This window comes from Phaenicophaeus curvirostris, chromosome 9 (assembly GCF_032191515.1).
Source record: "Phaenicophaeus curvirostris isolate KB17595 chromosome 9, BPBGC_Pcur_1.0, whole genome shotgun sequence".
NCBI classification, from domain to species: domain Eukaryota; kingdom Metazoa; phylum Chordata; class Aves; order Cuculiformes; family Cuculidae; genus Phaenicophaeus; species Phaenicophaeus curvirostris.
Genome location: NC_091400.1, coordinates 12,708,854 through 12,731,328, shown reverse-complemented (window position 1 = coordinate 12,731,328; position 22,475 = coordinate 12,708,854). Strand labels below are relative to the sequence as shown.

General features: G+C 43.4%; 1 protein-coding gene across 2 annotated transcripts in view; it reads left to right on the top strand.

Moving 5' to 3' along the window:
- The first annotated feature begins 627 nt into the window (after positions 1-627).
- Positions 628-22,475, top strand: part of CHST15 (carbohydrate sulfotransferase 15) — a 46,455-nt gene continuing 24,607 nt past the window's right edge. The window contains exon 1 of one of the 2 annotated variants that reach the window (XM_069863202.1): positions 628-742. The gene's annotated coding sequence lies outside the window, so the exon portion shown is untranslated. Of the gene's footprint in view, positions 743-6,845; positions 6,866-22,475 lie in introns of those variants that run through there. The other variant, XM_069863203.1, reaches the window with a different exon arrangement.

The following is a 22,475-nucleotide window of genomic DNA, read 5'->3' as shown; positions in this document are numbered from 1 at the left end:
ATATTGCTCCACAGTGGAAAGCTGAACATGGAAACAGTTGCAGGATAGGGTACAAAAGAGTACGCTCAGAGTGCCTGGCTATCAGCAAGTAACCAAAGTGATGTAGGGGTGCTTGAGCTGAGAACTTGGTCTCCCTTACTGCCACCAGAGAGGAGCAGGCTCCATTAGAAGCCCATTCACAGCATCTGAATTAGAAGCTATTTCTCTCTGCTGAGCCTCTGGAGAGCCTAACATTAGAGGTTTCAAACTAGACACATGAATACTCTCCCTTAAGTGCTTATTATCATTCCCATTTTGCAGGTGGGTGAACTGGAAAGGACCGGACTGTGCTAAATTGAGTGAGCTGCCTGCGATGGTTAGGCTCCCTCTGCTCCCCCCAGAATAACCCTGGAAATGTGTATGAGAAACAGAATGTAAAGCTGAATAAATCCCCACGGGATATGTTTAGGTTGTAAAAACACAGAGACAGCATCAAAATATCTCAGAGTGCTCTTGGAGTATATGGTGAGTCATAAGCACCACATATTAAATGGCCAACACTTATTCAACAAAAGTCATTTTTCATGCAAGACCACAGGAGTCACAGGAATTGGCTTTGCACCAAATAGCCTGATTCAGCAAGATATTGCCAGTGAGCAGAAGCTCTGCTGTTGTGTTCTGGTTTTTAGGAACTGGGAAGCAATGAGCATGAGGAGAAACTGAGAGGTTCCTTACAGGTTCAATGTGGCAGAGTTTTACCCATGTGAGTAGAAACTTATCAGAAAAAATATGCATTTGGAATAGATAATATATTTATGAAATTAATCCCTCCCATGCTCTTTCTTCAGCTTGGATGATGGAGCCTGAATTTCATCTCTCTGTCTTCTGCTGTCTCTGGTATTCTTCCTTAAGCCAAGATTCTGTTGCAACTATGGTAGTCATTAAAAATTAGAGTATAAGAAAGTGTTTATCAGATTTATCATTGCAGGTGGACTGGAAGAGTGGCTGCAAATTGAAATGACTTTGTAACAAAGCCTGAGTTAGCAAAAAAAAGTAGAAAAAAGGAATACTCATTTTTCTGAAATTAGCAGAAAGAACAGCACTCGCAGAAAACATTTATCATTGTCAGCAAGATGTGTGATTTATCTTTGTAGTAATGGTTTTCATAGCTTTGAAGGTAGAGACAATTGATCCATGTTGCTATTTTTTATATAACACCTAGCAAGTTAAATGACTTTATTTGTATATCTAAAATGAAGGCACTTCTAGCACAAGCCTGCTTGGAAATTCACCTTTCTGTACAGGGTCCAGGCCCTGTTTCCAAGGGAAAGCAGCATGACAGGGGTTGCTCTTCTGCATGGATTTCTAGCGCAACACATGGCAATTCCATATGGCAAGCACTCACCCCACAAATTGAACATTAAAAATCAGCCTTGGTACTTGAAATATTTATACAGTATGGCTAAAAGAAATGGTCATTCCTTTTTGTCCAACAATATGACATGCTTATCTAGAATGTAAACAATTCTTAAGGGATGATTCATATGTACCTGCACATCCATGCACACCTATTGTGTGTCTGTTTGCTTTGTGCCACAATCTGATTTTTTCAACTCTGAAGCCTGGGGTTTGCAAGGAAGTGCAGGTTTAGGTGTGAATGAGGAGCAGCAGATGGGAAAGAGGAAAGACTAGGGTATGCAGGGTAAAGAGCTTGGAAAATACGGTTAATCTGATTTTTCTTGAGGTAGATAGAACAGTAAAAATTACTTAAGGAAATAAGACACACATATAATCCAAGCATTCATTAGAAGGCATCCCTGGTCAAATTTTAAATGCTTTATTTTGAATTCAGGAGCTGGAGAAGGACATTAGAGTGCACATGGAACGGCTCACTGACGTACAATTCCCACCAGTGGCAACACTCTCCCCTTCTTATTGACAACAGCCATAGGAACCAACGTGATCATTCATATGGGAGAGGAAATGTCAGGAGCAGAGCTGCCGCTGCCTTTAATCAAGAACCATTTGCAATGGTGACAGAGAAGCCACCTGGTCATTTTAGCAGAGATCGGAGTTCTTAGAGCACCTTGCCCCATTTACTCTGCGGCTTAGCTATCTCAAGCTCTTCTTTAGGCAAAGCTCATGGTGTGTTACAGATCGCTAATGAGATATTTTTTTTTGTTTAAAAGCAAACACTTTAAATAAGAGCCTGAACCACCCTGATGTCAAGCTCCTTGGCTGCTGGCCCACCCAGTTTTACTGTTGCTGCAATGAGCCTTTGGCTGGTGCCACATCTCTGACAGTTATAGGAAGAGCAGTGTGAGCCCCTCAGGCCATGAGCTATTTCTGGTGTCAATTTGAACTTGTCTCCATTTGTCTTCTGCATCGTAACTCCTGGTTCACAGAATCACAGAATAACCAGGTTGGAAGAGACCCACCGGATCACCGAGTCCAACCGTTCCTACCAAACACTAAACCATATCCCTCAGCACCTCGTCCACCGGTGCCTTAAACACCTCCAGGGAAGGTGACTCAACCACCTCCCTGGGCAGCCTGTTCCAGTTCCCAATGACCCTTTCTGTAAAGAATTTTTCGTATTCCTTTAGAGAATCGCAGAGCTGTGCATGCAGCAGGTTTAAAAGCTTTGCCTGCCCTAGAAGTCACGCAACTGTATTACCAAAAGCAGCAGGCTTCAACTGGCTTCAAGCCTTCTCCTTGTGTGTGGTGCCACAAAAGCATTATGGTAATTCTGAGCACTGAACCATTCAAAATCTATTTTAATTGATTCCCAGCTCCTTCACGATTGCAGCATATTGTTAAATCAGTGTTAGATAAAAGTCGCAGGAGGTAACATCTTTTGTATTGCTGCAGGGAGATCACACCTAAAATAAGGCATTAAATTCTGGGTACCTCATTGCTAGAGAGATACAGACAAATTGGAAGAAATTCATAGAAGAGCAATAAAAATGATTAAGGGTCTGAAGGGACTGAGTTATGAGTGAAGATTAAAGGAACTTAGTATGTATCACTTGCCTAAATGATGACTAAGAGGGAAGTGATATCCTTCAACGAGTACTTGGAGGGCATAAATACCAGAAAGGAATTCTTTAGGGTGCTGAAGGACATACAACTTGGGATAAAAGGATGGCGTTAGGCAAAAGGAAACTGGCTCTTGATATAGATCATTAAAAGCTAACAGACCATTTGAGGGAAATCAAATTTGAACACATTTAACAATCACATTTCAGCATTATTTTTTCCCTATTGGAGGAAAAAAGGCATTGTCTGCAATTAAAGACTGAGCAAGAACTCCCTGGTGCAGTCCAGGGATGCGCAAACTGAGAAGAATAATTCCCTATCCAAGTCAGGAAAACAGCAAAAAAGCATTCAGAGCATATGAAGGTTGATAGACCCTTTACCGAGAGCCGGAGGATGTATAAGATACGAAATTAGTGATCTGTATTTTAGGAATGTGCCTGTTGCCAGGATACCATGGGGAAAAATAAAAGCAATAATGCATTTCTTTAAAACACACACATTCTGCTAATTCCAGTGAGAATTATACCTCTACGTTAATGGGAGAACAGACCACAAAGACAAATAATCCTTCTGCAGTTTTCCCATAGCACCAATTCTCAGCTCAGAACACAGCCTCGGAACTGTAAGGGCTGAGATGGTGCCAGGGGGCAGCCCTGGCATGTGTCAGAGCCAGTGCGAGCGGCGGGACGGGGAGTCTGAGGGAAACTGGAGTTTGCTGGGGCTCTGCTGAGCAGGGTGAAGTCCTAAAAATGCTAAGTACAACAGAGAGAGCACCTTGTGGTATTTCAGACTCACTGCACGGAAACTCCCCGGCTGAATTTAGAGGTCCCCACCCAGTAATTATTTGCTTCGAGCTCCAGCTCCCCCTTTGCTTTTCTGGGCAGAGGGGGAATCCTGAAGCTGCTCGCTTGGGCAGCTCCCTTGGGGAACTTGGCACATCCCTTGGCTCCTCTCAGCTCGTGCAGAAGCGAGGTAGAGACGTTCTGGGGAATGTTTTTGTCTTTTCCTGTCACAACCCACATCTGTTTCTGGTGAGGTTACCCTTTGATGGCAAACATCAGCTCATGTGGCACCCCTGCAGCAACACCCCTCGAGAGAAGCTCTGGTGAGCAGTGCCTGGTGGAGCGAGCTCAGGGGAGAAGGACTCCTCAAAAGCACCAAGTGTGGGAAGCAAAAATCTCCTGTGTGCTCACAGGTAATGAACCTCCAGTTCCCCGGTTGGGAAGAGGGGAAACGCCAAGCAGAAACCTCTGCACTCCTCACCCCTCTTTGTGAGACCCCCAGAGGTGCTGATGCTGTTAGAGGTGCCCAAAGGAAGAGCAGTCCATCTCCCCGGAGCAGCATCCCATTGCCGTGCTGTTCTGATTTGTTTATCCCAGAGTCAAATAGGGCTTTAAATGCCCAGTTCTGCTGCTGTAATATGCAGCCACCAGACCTTTGCCAGATTTCTGCTCCAAACTATGATCAGAAGCAATAAGGAAGGATTCCCATGTAAAAACGTCACCTTTAAAACACGCACACTTACACTACTAGTGGGGTGACTGCTTCTCAACACCACTAAAGGGCCCTCCCATATTTTTTTTTTTTGAACAGATAAACCTGCTCAGAGCTAAGAAATGTGTACAAACTTGTTTTAGAAGTGAGATGACACTTCATACTCTGCAGTGTAATCATGGCAACCAGCAGAAATCGTATTTACAGAGGTGGAGGTCAGGAGCTTTCGTTCCGTGAAAACCAGTACAGCTAGTGAAAGTTTTACAACAATTTCTATACTGAAATATTTTCATTTCTTCCCTCTTTGAACATCTTAGACTGGACCTTAATTCTTATCCAAGTTTTTAGATTTACTCCAGCTGATGCCTGGTGAGGAATCATGTGAACAGAGACTTCCCCATGGGATGAAGATCTTGTTTTCATTACAGCTTCTTTATTTTTTTTTTTCATTACATAGAAAGCAAGAGAGTATAATTATACAGAGATCTGGCTAAGCATAATTGCTATTCAGAGCATCCCAGGAGGCTTAAATAGGGCTCAGATGGTGGCATATTTAACCCAGCCCAGGAGCACTGAATCTGGGTGAATATTCTAAAAAACCCACAGGTTTCACCCAGTCAGGCATTTTATTCTATGAGGGGTTTTTTTAGCATAGAATTAGGTAAAAGTCAGCTGTGACCTGAACAGAGTTACATCTGCTGTGCTACAGGGAAGTTGTGCATGAGTGACTTTAAAAAGCCAGTCTCTTAGTTATTTATTTATGGTCTTACAGGTGTACAAACACCCACTTGAAATCCTTAAACTGTTGGCTCCTGATCATAGCTGTGTAACTTGGAAGTTTCTGTTTTGTATTTTACCATTATGTTGCATATGGTTTCACTTCAAAACAGATTCCCACGTTCCCTGGTGTTAGATGCCTCTGAAAACTGGAACCAAAGATGGACTCAATCATGAAAGGAAATACTAAAATATAGTATTCACCATTCTTCATATTTATCTCAAGTTTCATCACCTCAGCTTCTTAGGAAGTGAAGTTGCTGACTGTTAAAGATGCGGATTTAGGCCCAGCAGTGGGTTCATTTAGCGTTAGGAGGGGAATGTGAAGGGCTTTTGTCTCTCAGTCTGCTCGCACTAACCGTGGCCAGTCACAACAAACTCTGGTGCCATCATCTTCGCAAGCTGTGTTAAACCTTCGTGTGGAACTGTGTGGCTGCATCACAAAAGGTGTGTGCACACATCACCTGGGTGACTTCAGGAGCAGATAGGATTGGTTGGACTCAATGATCCGGTGGGTCTTTTCCAACCTGGTGATTCTATGATTTACATATACATATACTTAGGAATACGTAGTAGGATCCTCTTGGTTGAGAAGGAAACTTGCAATTGCCAAGCAGGAGATTTTGGCTGCATAGCCAACATTTGCCATTTAAAACCTGGACCACAGCAGCATGTGCCACCTGCAGCCTGTGAGGTTCGCGGCACCGAAGTCTGACCTCCAGTGATGGAGACCCGGCAGCATATGAGCAGTGTCTCCTCGGGCTCACCTCTGGCTGCCCCAACGCGATTTGGGATGCTGGTTCCCCTGAATGCTTAGGACAGCTCGATTTCCATGCAGGATGGCTTAGGAAAGGCCCATCTCCATCCAAAAGCTTTGGAGCAAGCCCAGCCGGCAGTCAGTGCAGGGGCTGACGATGCTCGCGGGATGCCCAGGGGCACCCCTGCATCCCGGCCGCCCCACTGAGCATTCCTGGGGGCTCCACGCCCCTTCCCCAGCCCCGGCGCTGCTGGGGACCCCCTCTCCCTCAGGGACCCTCCTCCCTGCGAGCAGCGCTGGGGACCCCCCCACCCGCCTGGGGTCCCCCTGCCCTGGGAGCCCCGCTGAGGACTCCCCACTCCTGGGACCCCCACCCCGCCAGCAAAGCTTCCTCCTGGGGACCCCTCTCCCTTCTGTGACCCCCTCTACCCGCAGCCCAGCCCCCCCGCACCCCTCCCTCCTCCTGTGTCCTGCCCCCTATAGCTCCTGGGGACCCCCCCTCTCCCCAGCATCACCGCCGGGGACCCCTCCTCCTGGGACCTCTCCTGGGGACCCCCCTCTCCCCACAGAACCCCCCAGGCCCCCTTCTCCTGGAGACTCCCCCCTCCTCCCCAGCATCACCGCCCACCCCCTCCTGCCCCCCGCCCATCCCCGCAGCACACGCCGCCTCCCGAGCTGCGCAGCGCGGCCGTGGAGCGGCGCGGGGCTGCTCCCTTCCTCCCTCCCCCTGCTTCCTCCTCCTTCTCCTCCTCCTCCTCCCCCCCGCAGGGCAGAAGCCGGCGGAGGCGGCGGGTGCGGAGTGGCGGTCGCGGCGCGGAGGTGGGTGCGGACGGGGACGGGGATGGGGATGGAGATCGGGATAGGGATGGGGAGGGGGATGGAGATGGGGGCGCCGCGGGCCCCCAGAGGCTTCTTGGGAAGTTGTGCTTAGCCGGGGCGCGGGGGTCCCGGCGCAGCATCTCCCGCGGAGCGGGGGGGGCGGGCGGCACCGAGCGCTCGGGTGGCTGTGGCCGCCCCGCCGGGGGTCCGGGAGGGACCCTGGGAGCGGCTGCTCTGCGGCGGGTGCCGCGCATCCCGGCTCGGGGCGAGCTCGGAGGCGGCGAGGGGCGCTTCTGAAAGGCGAGAGCCGTTCTCTCTTAAAACCAGCCTGGGTCTGCTGGGAAAGCGGCCGGGGTCGAGGGTTCCCATGCTCAGGGCAGGTATTCACCGGCGGAACTTCGGCGGTGTCGTGCGTGGGTTGTTCTCTGGGTTTGTTTTGCTTTCTGTCACGCTCCAGACCGGCTCCTGCGGCCAGTCGACTTTCTTAGACGCAGCTCGGTTGGTGGGATGGGTGGTGGGACCGCTAGGATGGGGCATCTCAGCGCCTACCAAACTTTCAGGTGTGGAAACGTGTTCGTGATTGGTTTTATCCCGTGGCTCCGTGGGCTAAAGGTGTCTTTGTATTGATTTCCCTGCGTGTGACGTAAGAGCGGTTTCGCTTCTTGAATTGTTAGCCAGGTGCAAAATCATTGACCCCTCCTGTAGAACACACATGTGCCTTTTGTATTTTGTGACTAAAAATAGCAGAGGGGTCATCTGAGCAGATTACAGAGGAAGACTCAAAGTTTGACGGAGCTATTGATGAAGACTAAATATTTCTAAGGTGTGTGTACAGATGCCTGATTGAACAGCGCTGCTTTCTGTGGTACTGATGGGGCATTGCTTGATCTCCGGCAAAAAGGGCAATTTCCATCAATAAGGGGTCATGACACGTGAACTGTACGTATGTATTTATATCGATGCTATTTATATGCATTAATATATCTGTTTCATATACAGAGACAGACACATTAATATATGCGTACACGCTCACTTGTAAGTTAAGAACTAGTGGAATAGATGTGTTGAAGCTTTTTTCGTCAGGGATTTAAGTGTTGTCACGTGTCTTCTGCCCTGGGAGCTTCTCTGCTGCTGCTGGTGCCGATTCACTGTTGGGCATTGAGTCAGGGCATTCGTCTGGCTCTTCACACGCCAAAAGAAAGAAGATCAATTTGAATGCAGAAAAGAGGAAACCGCTCGTATGAAGATTTAGGAATTAAACTACCTTTTTTTTTTTTCTCACTGACACTTAGATCCTGTGTCTGTAAGCGCAGTCACTGTGCAGTTCTGAAATCAATAACAATAGCTTGATGGTTCAGATTTTGTAATAGGAGGACTAATCTCGAATTCAGGATGTTTTATTTGATGGTTCGAAAGAGGAACATGATGAAAGAGTGGAGATTTACATGACAAAACACTTAATTCCACTAATGCAGTGGAAGATGGCAATGGATTTTGTCTGTTTTGCTTAACTAAAAGTAGATATCTGGAAGCTGTAAATGAGAAGGCTGAAGCAGGCTCTTGTGTTTGAATTATTTTGTGTGGTTGTTGTGGAAGGATGAAGTTCTATACTCCACTAGCATTAGTAGCGATGGGATTATGTAGGCATAATCATAGAGATGCAAATAAGATACTGCTTACATTTTAACATTATTTTAAGCACTCTGGGGCAGGAGCTCTGTGCGAACCAGGATTTTCAGTGGGAAAGGATTATGTTTGTAGCCCAGGTGATTTCCACATTACACACATGTTTTTAAAGACGGGCTGTATCCCAGTACTAAAATCTCTCAAAGTATTTCATAGAATCATAGAATCACCAGGTTGGAAAAGACCCTAGCAGATCATCGAGTCCAACCATTCCTATCAAATACTAAACCATGCCTCTCAGCGCCTTGTCCACCTGTCCCTCGTTTATACGTAAGATCGGGTTGTTAGGGGGATGATGGCGAAGTCTTTAAATGTTTGTGAGGCACTGCTATCTGTGATACCGCAAGCCCTCCACTTCCAAAGGCGTTCTTATCAAATTCCTTTGCTGACTGGGAAGGGAATCCTTATTATTAACCTTTTTTCCTATGATGAGTGCTTCCTTGTATGTTCATGGCAGTAAAATTTTAAGAAATTGTAACTCAGGGTTGTGTTACCATTATATTCTGTTTCTAATGTTCTGATGTACCTTCTCTAGAGATAAACTAGCAGCACTGGCCTGATCTTATCTAAATGATGTATTGATTTAGGAAGTTAGAACATGCAAACTGTTTTTCTTTTGATGCGGATACATTGTTCAGGTGAAGAGATGCCAGTATGCTCCCTCTCCTTTCTAAGCCTTAGTTACCTTTACAGTTACTGTATCCTTAAAGGCTGTATATCCCACAAACAGAACCCCCAAGGAAGTACATTGTTGAATCATACAGTGCTACCTTGATTCTTGGTTGATGTGAATCACCCTGTTCCCAGCATCTTACAGAGTTTGCAGGAACTGTACCCTGGTTTGAGCTGGGCTCCTTGATAGCTGTCTTCAGGCTTCAATTCCTTCCTTCATCTCCCTATGTTCCTCTGTATCTTGCACAGTGAGGAATAACTCTTAATTCCCCCCATACTCCTTGGCTGGAGTTACATTACTCAGCTGGAAGAATCCTAAGTGCTGCGGAAAAAGAAGGCGAATTTCCAAAAAGCAAGCATTTTTTTCACTGCTTTCCCTCACAAATTAGTATTTTCTATTTATTTATGTGTTTTAGTGAAGTGCACTGTTTTTCTTACTGATGAACCGCAGTGCCAGATTTGGAGTCTAAATACAGCTATTCAGGCAAGGAGAAGGGATCTGTAAGCTTCAACAAGTCTTTATCTCAAAGCAGCCTGAATTACACTGATCTCTGTGCTTATACTGCAATTTCAGAAAAATTAACTAATTATGTATAGCATTGTTGACCCATACCCTTAAAAATATGTCGGGCTGCCCATGTATCTAACAGAAAGTGTCTTGTACAGGCACACTGTCTGTTTGTCCGCTCAACCTTTTCATTTGTGTTTCCTGGGCTGGAAGATATGATTACAATTCTGGCCTGGTTGCTCGATTTGGTTTTTACATGCGAGGGAGACAGGAAAGCTCCTGAGGGGCTGGAGGGCAGCAGGCACGCTGCAATAGGAGCACCGTAATCCTTTGGTTACACAGCTGTGTCTGACACACCTTTAAACAGCATGTTAGCGGCAAGCAGCTAATGTAACTTTGCCTTGGACTATTTGTTAATTTGTGTTACGCCTGCTTTCCAGTGGCTGGTGGATGTGGGCTCTGAGCACCAGCTTTAAGCAGTGTGGGGTCCCTCATAAGAAGAGTTAACCAGGTGATGTGCGTGATGCCTTGTGAGAAGCAACAGAAAGAAGAACGATGCCCAGTTGGGTACCAGGAGCTGATGGCCATGACAGAGCAGCTGTGGTGGTGGTGAGAGACCAGATGTAACAGTGAGTGTGAGCAGGAGCGAGTGGTCAGTGGCAGGCTTTGTCCCAATGCCATCCCTATGACCTCCTGTGGCAGCACAACAGAGGTCATAGACTTGCCAGCCCTAACCCCTTGTCCTGCCTCTTATTTCCAGATCTAGCTTCTTAAAATTGCCGCAATAGCTTGAACTGGCTGAAACACACGTTTTCCAGATCTCTGCAGTGTCAAGGCTGCTGGTTTCCTTGTGAACTTGGCAGAAATGAGGCAGTACACATAAGCTAACCCAGCTCCAGAATTTTGGAGCTCCTGGTGCAGCAAACCTCCCTCACTTAATTTGCAGAAAGCAACGAAAGCACCTGCAGCATTTGGGATGGTGGAAGCCCTTGGCTGCCAAGGTGCCTGCCTTCTGTGTAATGGTTTTCCTTTGGAATGAACACAAGCACGTGAAGAAATACGGTGATGGGGGGTTTAGGGGAGTGACACAGGCTTTTAGTGTTTTATATATCGAATGCTACTAAATACATACTTGTTATTATAAAACTTCTTGTGCATATCATTTTAGAAATAAGTGTGGGTTTTTTATGCAAGCTCTGTATCTACTGCGGGTCATTCCTACACAAGGTGCAGATCTGTACCTAAATAGCAAAATACTAAACCTGACATTTTTTCATTTGCTTCACGCCTTCAAGTAGGAAAAAATATGTTTCACAAGGAGATATTTTTCCTGTAAAAAAAACCCTTCATGTTCAGTGTGGATGAATGTACCCAGCTATCTTACCATGAAATTAGAAAAACTGGTGAGATTGAAAAAGACTTTCATATTACTATTTTTTGCCTGTGTTGATTCATGGCTTAAATCTGCCATATTTAAGTTAGACTTGATAACCCCTCAGGATTGTATGGAATAATAGAGAAGGATGTTTCTTTCAAATGACAGCAGACATTGTGTTACAGGTGAGTTTTAGCTGGGAAGAACTGCGAGATCAAACCAAAAAAGTGAAGATAAAATGTAAGGTTCAAAGATGTACAGTGAAAACAAGATAAGACTGCTTTGAAAAAATGAGAACTTCTGTAAGATACATAGGAAAAATAATAAGGATTTATCTGCAACACGTGTAGTTAGGGGATGGAAGAAGCCTGGTAGTGTTGAAAGTGCTATAAAAGTAGGCAGCACATTAGATGTGAATTCACAGTGTTGGATGAAGGTGATAATGTCCTCATATGCTCTTCTTGCCCAGTTAAAAGTTCAGTCTAGGGGAAAAAAACGCTTAATTAAAGTCCTTGGACCTGGCACCAAATTGATAGTGAGATACCAACAAATAGGAGAGATTTCAGGACAAAAACTAGTAGAAATCAGGATTCTGGGTAGTCTTGCACATGATTTTAAAAAAATGTGAGAGGCCAATGTTAACCTTGCTGTTCCTGAGCTAGGATAGCGTAGCCTGTGAGTGCCAGAATTTATTAACCCAGAGAAGGAGAAGGACTCCAGAAGGACTGGTACAGCCAGGAGGTTTGATTGTGTAAAGCTAGAAATGGGAGGAAATGGAGAAGAAGAGTTCGATAGATGATTAGTGGTGTATATCACGTAATGAGATGAATTTGCCTGCAGGGCCAGCTCTTCACAGAGGAGCTTCATGGCCTGAAAATTCTTCAAGAGAGCTTAGAACCAACACTTTTTTTTTTTTTTGTTCAAGCCCATCAAACACCTTGTATAATATTAGCCTTTGATTTTGGCTACTTGTTAGTTGAGAAATTTGTCTTTTGATGGAGCAATACAGATATTAAATAGATAATATTTAATAGATATTGTTAATGTTAAATAAGTTAAATGGATAGTGAATCTGAAATTTCTGTGATTCTCAAGGAATGCCCTGAAAGCTCAGCTTTTTATAGATCTGTTGTACATGTTACGCTGGTGGTCTGTCTTCAGTCACTTGTTAATGCATTTGTAGGGTTGCTACTTTATGGTTCATCCCTCTGGCTTGATTGCTGAAGCCTGAGGAAATTTCCTGGGGCCGTTTCCGGGGGGGATCAAAGTGGAAGGAGAGCATGTTGGGTATGTACGTCAGGTTTTGAGCCCATGCAGAGCTGCTGCCAGTTCAGCTCCCCAAAGAAATATGGGTTCACACTTTGAGGTTGTGCTTCAGGATCAGGGAGTCTGCTAGTTTTGTGGCTCCCTGGAGATCTGGCCTGGAAGAACACTGTGATATCTGGGCTGTAACTGCCTCTATTGTAAGTGCTGTGTGTTAAAGGCTGCCAATAGAAATGACAACACAAGATACAGAGGGAGTCTCTTCATTTCAAAAGACAAAACCATATTCTTGAGCACTTCAGCATTGTGTAGTACAGCTTTGTGCCCTGAGCAACTCATCGAAGCTGTTCATAAAGTAAATAATTTAGATGAAAAATGTCATAAATTATAGAGCTATGGAAACTGTATCTCAGGTTGAGGATTAACTTGCCCAAGGAACAGACAGGGATAAATCAGAATGAAACCATTATCACTCTTGACATTTAGTATTAGAATTACTTTACAAAGCTATTTATACCAGCTTTAAAATAGTTTCAAAAAGAAATGAGATGAGAAGGGAAGAGTGGAACCTAAGCTCATCCCTCTCATTACAGGAAAGAGGGAAACGGCATTTCTCTAACGTCTGGCTATTTCTATTGCTGGTGTTTAACTGGATTTTAGAACATTGCTAAGGAGATCAGCGAAATTAGAAATACACAGCATAGTAAAATGAAATATATATTGGTATCCATGGAAATCCCATGTGGGTTGCTCTTGCATTAGGGTAGATCAAGCACAGTTCGGCTCTTGCTTTCCACTGGTGGAAGGAGGACTAGGACCTGGGTCCTCTTAATTAGGGGCACCAAAAATGCTTCCCATTTGTTTTGGAGAAGTTCATGGTTCTGTGCTTTACAAAGTGTGTAAAGACTGGTAAACCTTTAATGCTCCAGCACAGTGAGCAGCTTCTAGCTTCAGTCTTCACTGCTGTTTAAAAAAAAACAGATTTCAATAACTCTTTGGGTAAAACAGCCTTCTTGGGTGGTTTAAAATCATCTGCTGCTTATTTCTTCGTACTGCTTTAAAGACTGAGTTATTGTTGTTTGGTGTCAGGGTTGCAGTGTTGTGATAACTTGTTCTGGTGTGATGCAGGGAAATGTGTAAAAAGCTTCTGCTGAGTTTTGATAGCTTTTTTTTTTGTTGTTTAAAGGCCTCCATTAAGTGGCTGCAGTAATCTGTAATCTGTCCAGTTTTCCAGTTTTTTTTATCTTGCTGTACTAGCACATTGGGTAGTAAATTTTAAAAAGGCACAAAACATGTACTGTGAAAATACAGGTAAGCATGTAAATATCAACAGTGGGATTTGTTGGGCTGTTGCTGTTCCTGAGTTCTGAGGCTTTTAAGTATTAGAAAATAAACCGACACTTTGTGGCAACGTATATTTGTGTGTAAAAATACTTGCTTGTTACTAAAGCAAGAATATCTCAACCCTAATCAGTAAAAATACTAACACTGCAGTGTTATAACAACCTTCTTTGGGTATTTTTAAAGCTAACAAATAATTCTAAAGCAGCAAATAGTCGCATATAACAAAAAAAAATGGAGGGTTCCAAATTAGACAATATAAATGCTGTGTTCATTCCCAACAGCAATTCTTGGGATGAACCCTGGCTTCATTAAAGTCAATGAAATGTCTTCCTGCTGACTTCACCATATCCAGGTTAACAAAAATAGATTGAAGGGGAATCTAAAAAAGTTTTCTCCTTGATGAGGTACTGGAGCTGAAGTAATTCAGTTTTACTGTGCGTTTGCTCCTCAGTTCAGCCAGAGAGTCTTCAAGTGAGCAGAATGGTGGTGGGATGAGGTGCGTGAGAAGGAAAGGATGTTCCCTTTGAAATAATGGTTGTGTTACCCCAGATGTTTTATTGAGGTACTGCAGCCGTGTGCCCACTGCAGGTGGGAGGGAAGCTGGCCTTGGAGGTGGACACCCATCTCTAGGATGCTTAGGCCTTGAAAGGGATGGAAAGCCCCCAAATCCATCTCTTTAAGTATTGTATTACTGCATTGTGTGGGTAGGAGTCTGGGCAGGCTGAAATGCAGCATTCAGGCATGGTTTTAGGGACTTTTTTAGCTTTGTCCTTTTGGCATCAAGGATTTTTATGTGGCAATTGAATAGGAGGAAGGAATTAATTTGATTTAGCGATGTCAAACTGAAAATGAAGTTCCTCTTAGCACATCCTTCGAAGAACACTCAGTGGCTCTGGATTTAGCCTGCCATCCGCTTTATTTTTGCAGGGCTATTTTTGAACTTCCTCTGCTGATAAATATTTAGAGTCTGTTTATATTGAATCTGATTTCTGTTAGATAGTGCTTCCAGATTTTTTTTTCTCCCTAAATACTTACTACTGAAGAAGTTGGTGTTACAAGCCTTGTAATTGCAGTGCTGGTGGTTTTGTAATTTTAACTGTAGCTCAGTGACAGTGTGTTTATTAATTATCCGAGAGAGGCTTACAGCTTTCTATAAGAGAACTTGCGCTCTGGGCTGTAGGAGTTAGAAGGGAGCTGTAATTGCTTCTTGTCTGGAGCGCAGGCTGAGGTGGATTAGATGTGACCATCACTGAGGATCAGTAAGTTATGAAAAGTGGAAAGGCTGTTTCACTTTTGTGAAAGGATGCTGCTAAGCTCAGAATGGAAATAGCAGCTATTTATTTTTTGTATAATTAAAATCTGATGAAAACCAATTCAGAGATATTAATTACTCAGCCCAGCTAAATCTTAGCGCTGTTTTGTTATGCCTTGCTAATTCCTTTTTGGAATCATGTTTTTCCTGGTGTGAATACGGCAATCCTGCTTTAGTTAGCGGACAGCAGTTGTCACTGTGCACAGGGATTGTAATGCCTGGGAGTTTCAGAAGCATCTGTGTCAAAATAAATAAAACATTTAAGAAGCTTTACTGAAAAGCAGTAAACTTGAAAATCAAATTGGTTAGCAGCTCTGAAATGAGTTACTTTGTTATATTACAGCATACAGCCACCAGATGTCACTTATTTTGTGCACTGGGGAGACATTCGCGCTTGGTGTGTAAAAAGAAAAAAAGCAGCAACTTGCTTTAAGTGGCTTTGTTTCTGTTTTCATTATTGGCATCCATCTTCCTTGATAAATATTTTCATCTTACAGTAGATTGTATAGGCTTGTTTCTCACAAATGAGATAGAGTTGCATTTTGTATGAGCCTTAAATGTCAGACGTGACAATTCGAAGTTTGGTCTTTAATAGAATAATTAATAGGCTTGCTAAGTTTTCAGAAGGGTGAAAGTCCATTTTATGAGAAGGACAGTTTTATTATAATGAGCTGCACTATCATTAGAGACACTTTAATCAGGGGCTGAAATACATATTCATCTTCAACCAAGTTAAAAGCAGTGAGATGAGTCTTAAAGTCATGCAGGACTGAAACCAAGATGGCAGTATGGGTAGACAGGGGAAGGGCCGCTTCTAAAGTTAGAAAACAGTATCAACTTGGAGAATGATGCAACTCATCCCCTGGCATTAAAAGTTTCAAAAGAAGAGGAAAGATAAATAAACAGGTGGGATTATGTCTATAGTGGAAAAGGAGCCCTTGATATCCAAGGCTGAGCTGTTTTTCTCAACCCCAACGAACATGACCAGTACCGGTGAGCAGGGTGAGACAACCTATTGCTCCCAGTGAGAGCGAGGAAAGGGCTCGTTGTCCAGGTCGTGGTGTTCAACAGTGGATTTTTCTTCCCTTTACCAGAGATGCTAAACTGAGAGATGCAGCCCCTCTTCCTGCTCCACGGTTACATAAGCCTCATGCTCATTTATGTTTCAGTCTGTACCCAAAGGCAGCACTGTTAGAAAGGGGAGATTTAACATTCTGGACTTGAAGCAGAAAGACTGAAAACTGAGTGATTTCCTGAAAGGTAATGATTGGTGGGTTTTTTTGGTTTTGGTGTTTTGTTTGTTTTTTTTCCCGGTGCTAGTACTGTAGGGTATATTTATGTTTTGAATGTGTCTGCTGTCTTGGATTTCAGCATGGGATGGAGTCACAGTCATGCTGTGGATCTCCTGAAGGTTGGAGGATGTCAATCCATTGGTGACTGAATGATGTAGGGGTTGCTCTCCCAATTCTTTTCCTTTTTGGTCCGCTGGAGCAGCTGTTTTGAAAGATTACCTACCTTCATATTTTGTCTGTGATGGCAAAAGTGCTCTGGTCTGGCATTCACTGACTGCAGGCACAGGGTATAATACAGAATCCTCCCCTAATTCCCCCTTTTTTCTATGCCTGAGCAAGAACAGGGGTGAGCAGAGCTCTCCTTAACTAATAGAAATGGAGTGAATTAGTGTTTTAGCAGCTAGTATGAAACTAATTATATTAATGTGAGCTCCAGTGTCTTAACTGAGAGTTGTTTATGAGACCGATGGTTTCGCTTCTGAGCTGCAGAAAATGCCACCTGCCTACTCTGGCCCCAAAAAACACTCACTGCAGCAGGTCCTGGCACAACTCTGGGATGGGGAGCACAGAGGTAGCCTAGCTGGGAAAAAATACCTTATCTGGCTTTTGAGCTTATGGAAGGACTGAAACTGCCTCTGTTTAATGTGGTTACTGGGGGAAATTCAGATTAGATGCATTCTGCCTTAGATGGTGTATTTAGAAATTGGATTGTCGGTGACTCTGTGTTGCGTGATGCATACCTGACTTTGATTGAAGTCCCTCAGTCCCTGTGTAATGGGATTCTGGATAGTGAATTAGGAGATGCAGATTTTTCTTGGACTTCTGCCATTTTATGTCGTAGGGTAGTATAGGTAGCGTGTCTGTACTCTGCTGTTTTGTCATCCTCAATTTGGAATGCAGTCTGACATCTGGAGCTGGGAGTCACTTCAAGAAAGTAAGTACTGTCTGTGCCCCAATGCTGTTAAACACATGGACATTAACCAAACCCTGAGATACATCAGAGTGCACTCCAGCATCCCCCTGAGTCTGCTGAGTTCGTCCTGAATTCTGGCAATGGAACTACTGCCTTCACCCATTTAATTAGTTTTTCAGGTTGAACAGAAGTGTCTATCTAAAAAACCTAATCAAAAAATGTGTATGTTGTATTTAAATGTTTATGTTTGGAGAACGCGTTGTGTGTTCCAGATCAATTTTGTGGGTGAAACCCTGAGGAGGAAAACTGAAAATAACTTCAAAATTAAGTTTTCACATGTAAATGGAGAAAAATTAAATAATTGTAAGGTTTTATTATCATTCACTATTGGAGGCCCTCGTATCGGGGTAACAAGGCTGCTGAACTGGTGTTGGAGCTTCTTCTGCTGAAGCCAGGAGCAAGCCAGAGCTTGTGAGGTGCGGGCAGCTTTGCTCTTCTGGGACCTCTGCTGCAGAGGATATAATGCAGGGTGGAGGGGTGCAGTGTCCGAAACAGCTCCTGCTGGCTGCTGAGTCACATTCCTCAAGCTTGGGTGGAAGATGTGGCATTTTGTGGCACTTGATTGCATGTTGCTGTCTTTAGATATGGGCGTGAGTGATCTCTGTAGAAGACAATGATTGATATGGCTCTCTGTGGCAAATGCTGTGTTTTGTTAGAAGCTTTCTTGAGGGTGGGAAGCCTTACAGGAAACTGAGCATGGGCCAACATCTGCAGTGCCCTGTTTCTGAATCCGCACTGCTCCTTCTGGTCACCATTGCAAAAGTAAACGTAACTCAATACCAATAACTTTATTGGTAGAATAGGTCAATATGGACCCATTTTTCTAATTTCTCTGAACTTAAGGCACTAAAGAACCATCGTCTCTGGAGCTGCAGTTTGATGCATCGGTTGCACCGCACTCTTACACTGACAAATCCATCTATGCTGTTATCTGCATGTAATAGACATATTTTATTTATCAGTATTTTGTAGTTGTTGGGTGTCACTTTTGAGAAATGAGTGTTGCTTTCCTGGAATGCTCGTGTTGTCACTTAGTGACAGTGGATTAGGGGCTTTCTTTGGTGTTATTTTTTTTATAGCATAGTAGTGCTTAGAAGCATAAATAGGCTCAGAACCCATCTTTTCCAATCCTAAGACACTCTAGTAAGCTATTATTTTGGTGTAGTCCCTGCTGCAGACATATATTAAGGAACTTATAGTTTCTTTCACAGAACATAAATCCCCTCCAAACGCATCTGCATACACTTGATGCCATCGTAGTCTCCTGTGTGTTAGAGGGCTTTGAATGCATTAAGAGCCTAAGCCGAGATATTATATTAATCTTGTGAAATCAAAGATTCACGACTTTGACTCAGGGTAGAGTAAATACTAGTGGCAACAGAGGAATTTAAGAGATGGAAATGCCCTTCTATACTTGGGATGGAGATGGCTTTTGGTTAGATATATTCCGCTAACATTTGAATTTATAGGTCTTTGCGAAGTATTTTATAGGGCAAATTCTGGAGATGCTTCCAGTTCTCTGCAGTTTCATAATGATAATGCCCTATTTGAATTTTTCTGCACTAGTAACTAAGCTTTTTGGGTTGTCATTAACAGTCATGCATCTGTTCTTGCGAAGCTGGCTGCCAACTGCAGTTGATGGAATTGGTGTCACTTTAGATTTCATCTGTGAATTGCTTCAGTAAATGGTTTATTTCAAGACATGGAACCTGAGCTCCAGAACTGGTGTCGATCTGATCTGAGCTACAAAGTTCTAAAGCCACTCTGCATCCTCTTCCATCTGCTTAGAACTCAATATATCAATAACCACCGCTGTTTAAAAATAAAGCCTCACTTTACCCCCTGCTGTTTGCTTTTGTGTTGCGTCCATCTACCCCCGGGGAGGCTGGGATTTTTCAGTGGACTGAGCTCTCTGGCTGGAGCAGAGCATTTGAGAACAGTTGCTCACCCTAAATCCTTAAAGCTGTGTCCCCTGTGAGGTGGCCTGGCCAACAGAGCCAGAGAGAAGCACCTGGGCCGCAGGCATCCCTGTGTAGCTCCCAGGTGGTGTTCAGGTGGGGTTGGTAGAGACCACTATGGGAATTGGGCACTGATGCCACCTAGGAGCTCCGTGAGACGTGGGATTTTTTTTTTTTTCAATTTCACTGTGCAATGCCTTAAAAGGTGAGTTTTGACCCCTCTGCAATTTAAGCAAAGAAGGTGAGGTTAGCTTGAGACAGTCTCCCTACAACAGAAGTTAAGTAATTAACATCTCTGATGGAAAAGAAGTCTCTTGGAGAGCTCATCTTGAATTGTCTCTGTGCTACCAATAACGAACATATAGTTTGCTTTTCGAAATGTTGCCTTTATTTGCAGCAAATGTTGCAGAAGAGGCAAGGTGTGAGGGAGTGCTTGCCAAAGTTTTCTTGGTACATTCATGGCTAGGCAGAGTTGGTTTGTTTTGGTTTGTTTTGATTTTCCTGGTTTCTTTCCACGGAAATTGAGTAAAGCAAGTTCTCAGATTTTTACCTTGTTTACAATCTGCAGCCCAGCTAAGTGCAACACAAAGCACTGCAAGGTATTTGGGGTTGTGTTCTTTCTAAGTAGAAAACAAGTATACTGAAGCCAAACACTGGCAAAGCCTGCAGGGATACACAGTTGAAGCAATGGGGTCAGCAGCTCAGGGGCTGAAGAACAGGTTTCTCTTATTTTTGTTCTGGGTGCTGCAGTATTTACTGACTAGGTCCCAAATCCAGCGTGGCCTTGTTTTCTTTTTTTAGTATTACTGTTGTCTGTGGGGGTCTTTGCGCAGATTCCTGGGGGAGTTTGCCATGTTATGAAAATTGATTCCAGCACTGATTTTTTTGAGAGGCTGATGAAAGAATGCAATAGGTTCTTTTTTGTGTAATAGTAGAAATCAGTAAATGAAGATATTTGAATTTCTTTGAAGTTTGTGATGGAGATGTTGTCCTTTAGCTGTGATCATGTAAACATACGAGAGGACAATAATGACTGTTTAATCCATTATCAAATAGCATTAGGTTCCACATCAAGCATGTGCACTTCCTATGGAGATATGTGTTGTTAGCAAAAGAAAACAGTATAGCTGCACAGAAACATCTTCAGAATGATTGTATCTCAGAAACTGGTTAGTAAAAAGGTATCACACTCGTGAGTAGTTAGAGTATGTGATACTGATGAGTGATGGAGTCTGAGCCTTTGATGGAACACTTATGAATAGTGGTAAGAGACTTTGGCAGTAAATGTTGCTTGACTTATGTGGAAAAAACTCTTTCCTAAGGTGCTGAAAGCAACATAATACCTTCCATCAGCAAGGTTTTGCTTAATTAACAGTAGCCAGAAGTGACCTGCAGGAGTGTTATCTGGTGATACTGTGTTACTCTTAAAAAGAGATCACTAGCAATTTCTTTGAAATACTTGAACTCTGAATCTTCACTTTGAAAAAGGTGTGTGGCTTCTCGGTACTTTAATGGGCTAGGATTTATGTGCCCTGCTGTTGCTTAAAGAATTAAAATTCTTGAACATTTAGAGAAGTTACTGCTAAGCTTGGAACACTTTTTCTTTTCTTAAAGAGTTGAGACAAAGCCACAGTTGTGATTTGGCATCAATACCTCTTTTTTGTTGACTAACTTTTGTTTGAATGTACAAGAAACTTTAATGACAGCCTCTAATACTGAGTTTGTCTTTTCAAGACGCAGCTGTGTATGTTTGCTTTCACCCACTCAGTACTAGATAAAAGATGAAATGCCTTATTCATGAAAAAGTACTTACACAGTACTTATGTACAGATTGGATGTGTTTTTCCATCCATTTTAATGTGTGTCTCATGGAGAAGGTACCATATATGAGTCATAACAAGAAATTTCAGATGACTGTGTTAAGATTGTAAAGTTTATGGAGAAAATTCAGTTTGGAGGTGGAGGAAAATCCCTTCTCAGTCACTAAAAATCAAACGAGCAGCTGTTAGCATATACGTTGCTCTAGAATTGTAGCAACAACGTTGTGCTTGAAGCAATGCTAGGTATCACATAGACCGGTCACTTTCAGAAAGACTGCTTATTTATGAAGTGTGAAGGTATATCAAATGAATTCTCATAGATGCCATTTGGTTGCATTATTGCATGCAAAAACGTTTTACCACACCATGAGATAAACAGTCACTAAAAGCATTACGTTATGCATATTCTATTTATTCCATAGAGTGTTATTCATTCCTCAAAAGCAGCTTTAAATTGGCAGCTGATCTCCCACAACCCACAAGATCTAGCAATTCATACTATGTACCATTTGCAAAGTGGCAGAAAGCATTAGATTTCAGATGGTGGAAAGAAGATGTTTCTCACTTTAAATCAACTGGAGGTAGCAGCTGCTAAAATCAAGTGAAATCAAATGTGTAAGAAGAACAAGATGGTAATCAGAGTAACAAATCTGTGAATGCCCACTGTTTTGCAGCATGCTGAGGCTGAGAATGTTTGGCAGGAAGTTGGAAATAAATACTCTCGGAACATTTTTCTTCCTTGTGCTGGTTCTGGGGCAGTAATCAATGCAAGAGACAAAGGCTTGTGCTTAAAATAACTCTTCAGCATAGAAAGATCTCTTCCTGCAAATTCAGCGGTGCTACACTAGCTCTCCATCCTCTCCTCGAACTTGCACTCTGAATGGGAAGGCTTATTTTTCTGTAGCACAATGCAGCTTTGACATTCATCTCACCTAACCTGAGAGGTGTGGGTGGCCAGTGCCAAAATCTGGCAGTCATTTGACCCTCACGTTGTAGCTGACTCAGAGAGATTGGCTGGCTGGAGCAATTTCCCTGTGTTCAGATAAGGTCATGAAAATGAGTTTGCTGTCCTCACCAAACTGAGCTTTGCATGAAGGGAAAGCCTATGTCTCAACGGAGCAAGTCACTCCAGGGGAGCTATTTGGGTAAATTACAGCAATATCTGCCCAGAGAGTCCAGCAGTGAAACAGACTTGGAGGCTTGAAAATCCATCAGGATGGGCAGCTGTCAGAAAGAAACACGTAACGAAAAATAGCTGGTGTTTGATAAGTGAACTCTGTCAGTGCTGCTTTGTCTCTGGAGTTTTCTGAAGATAAGCACTTATTTATTTTTGATTACAGCCTCACTGCAGGGCAGTGTTTAGGTATGATTTTTTTTCCCCACATGTCAACCCCCAAAGTCCTTGAG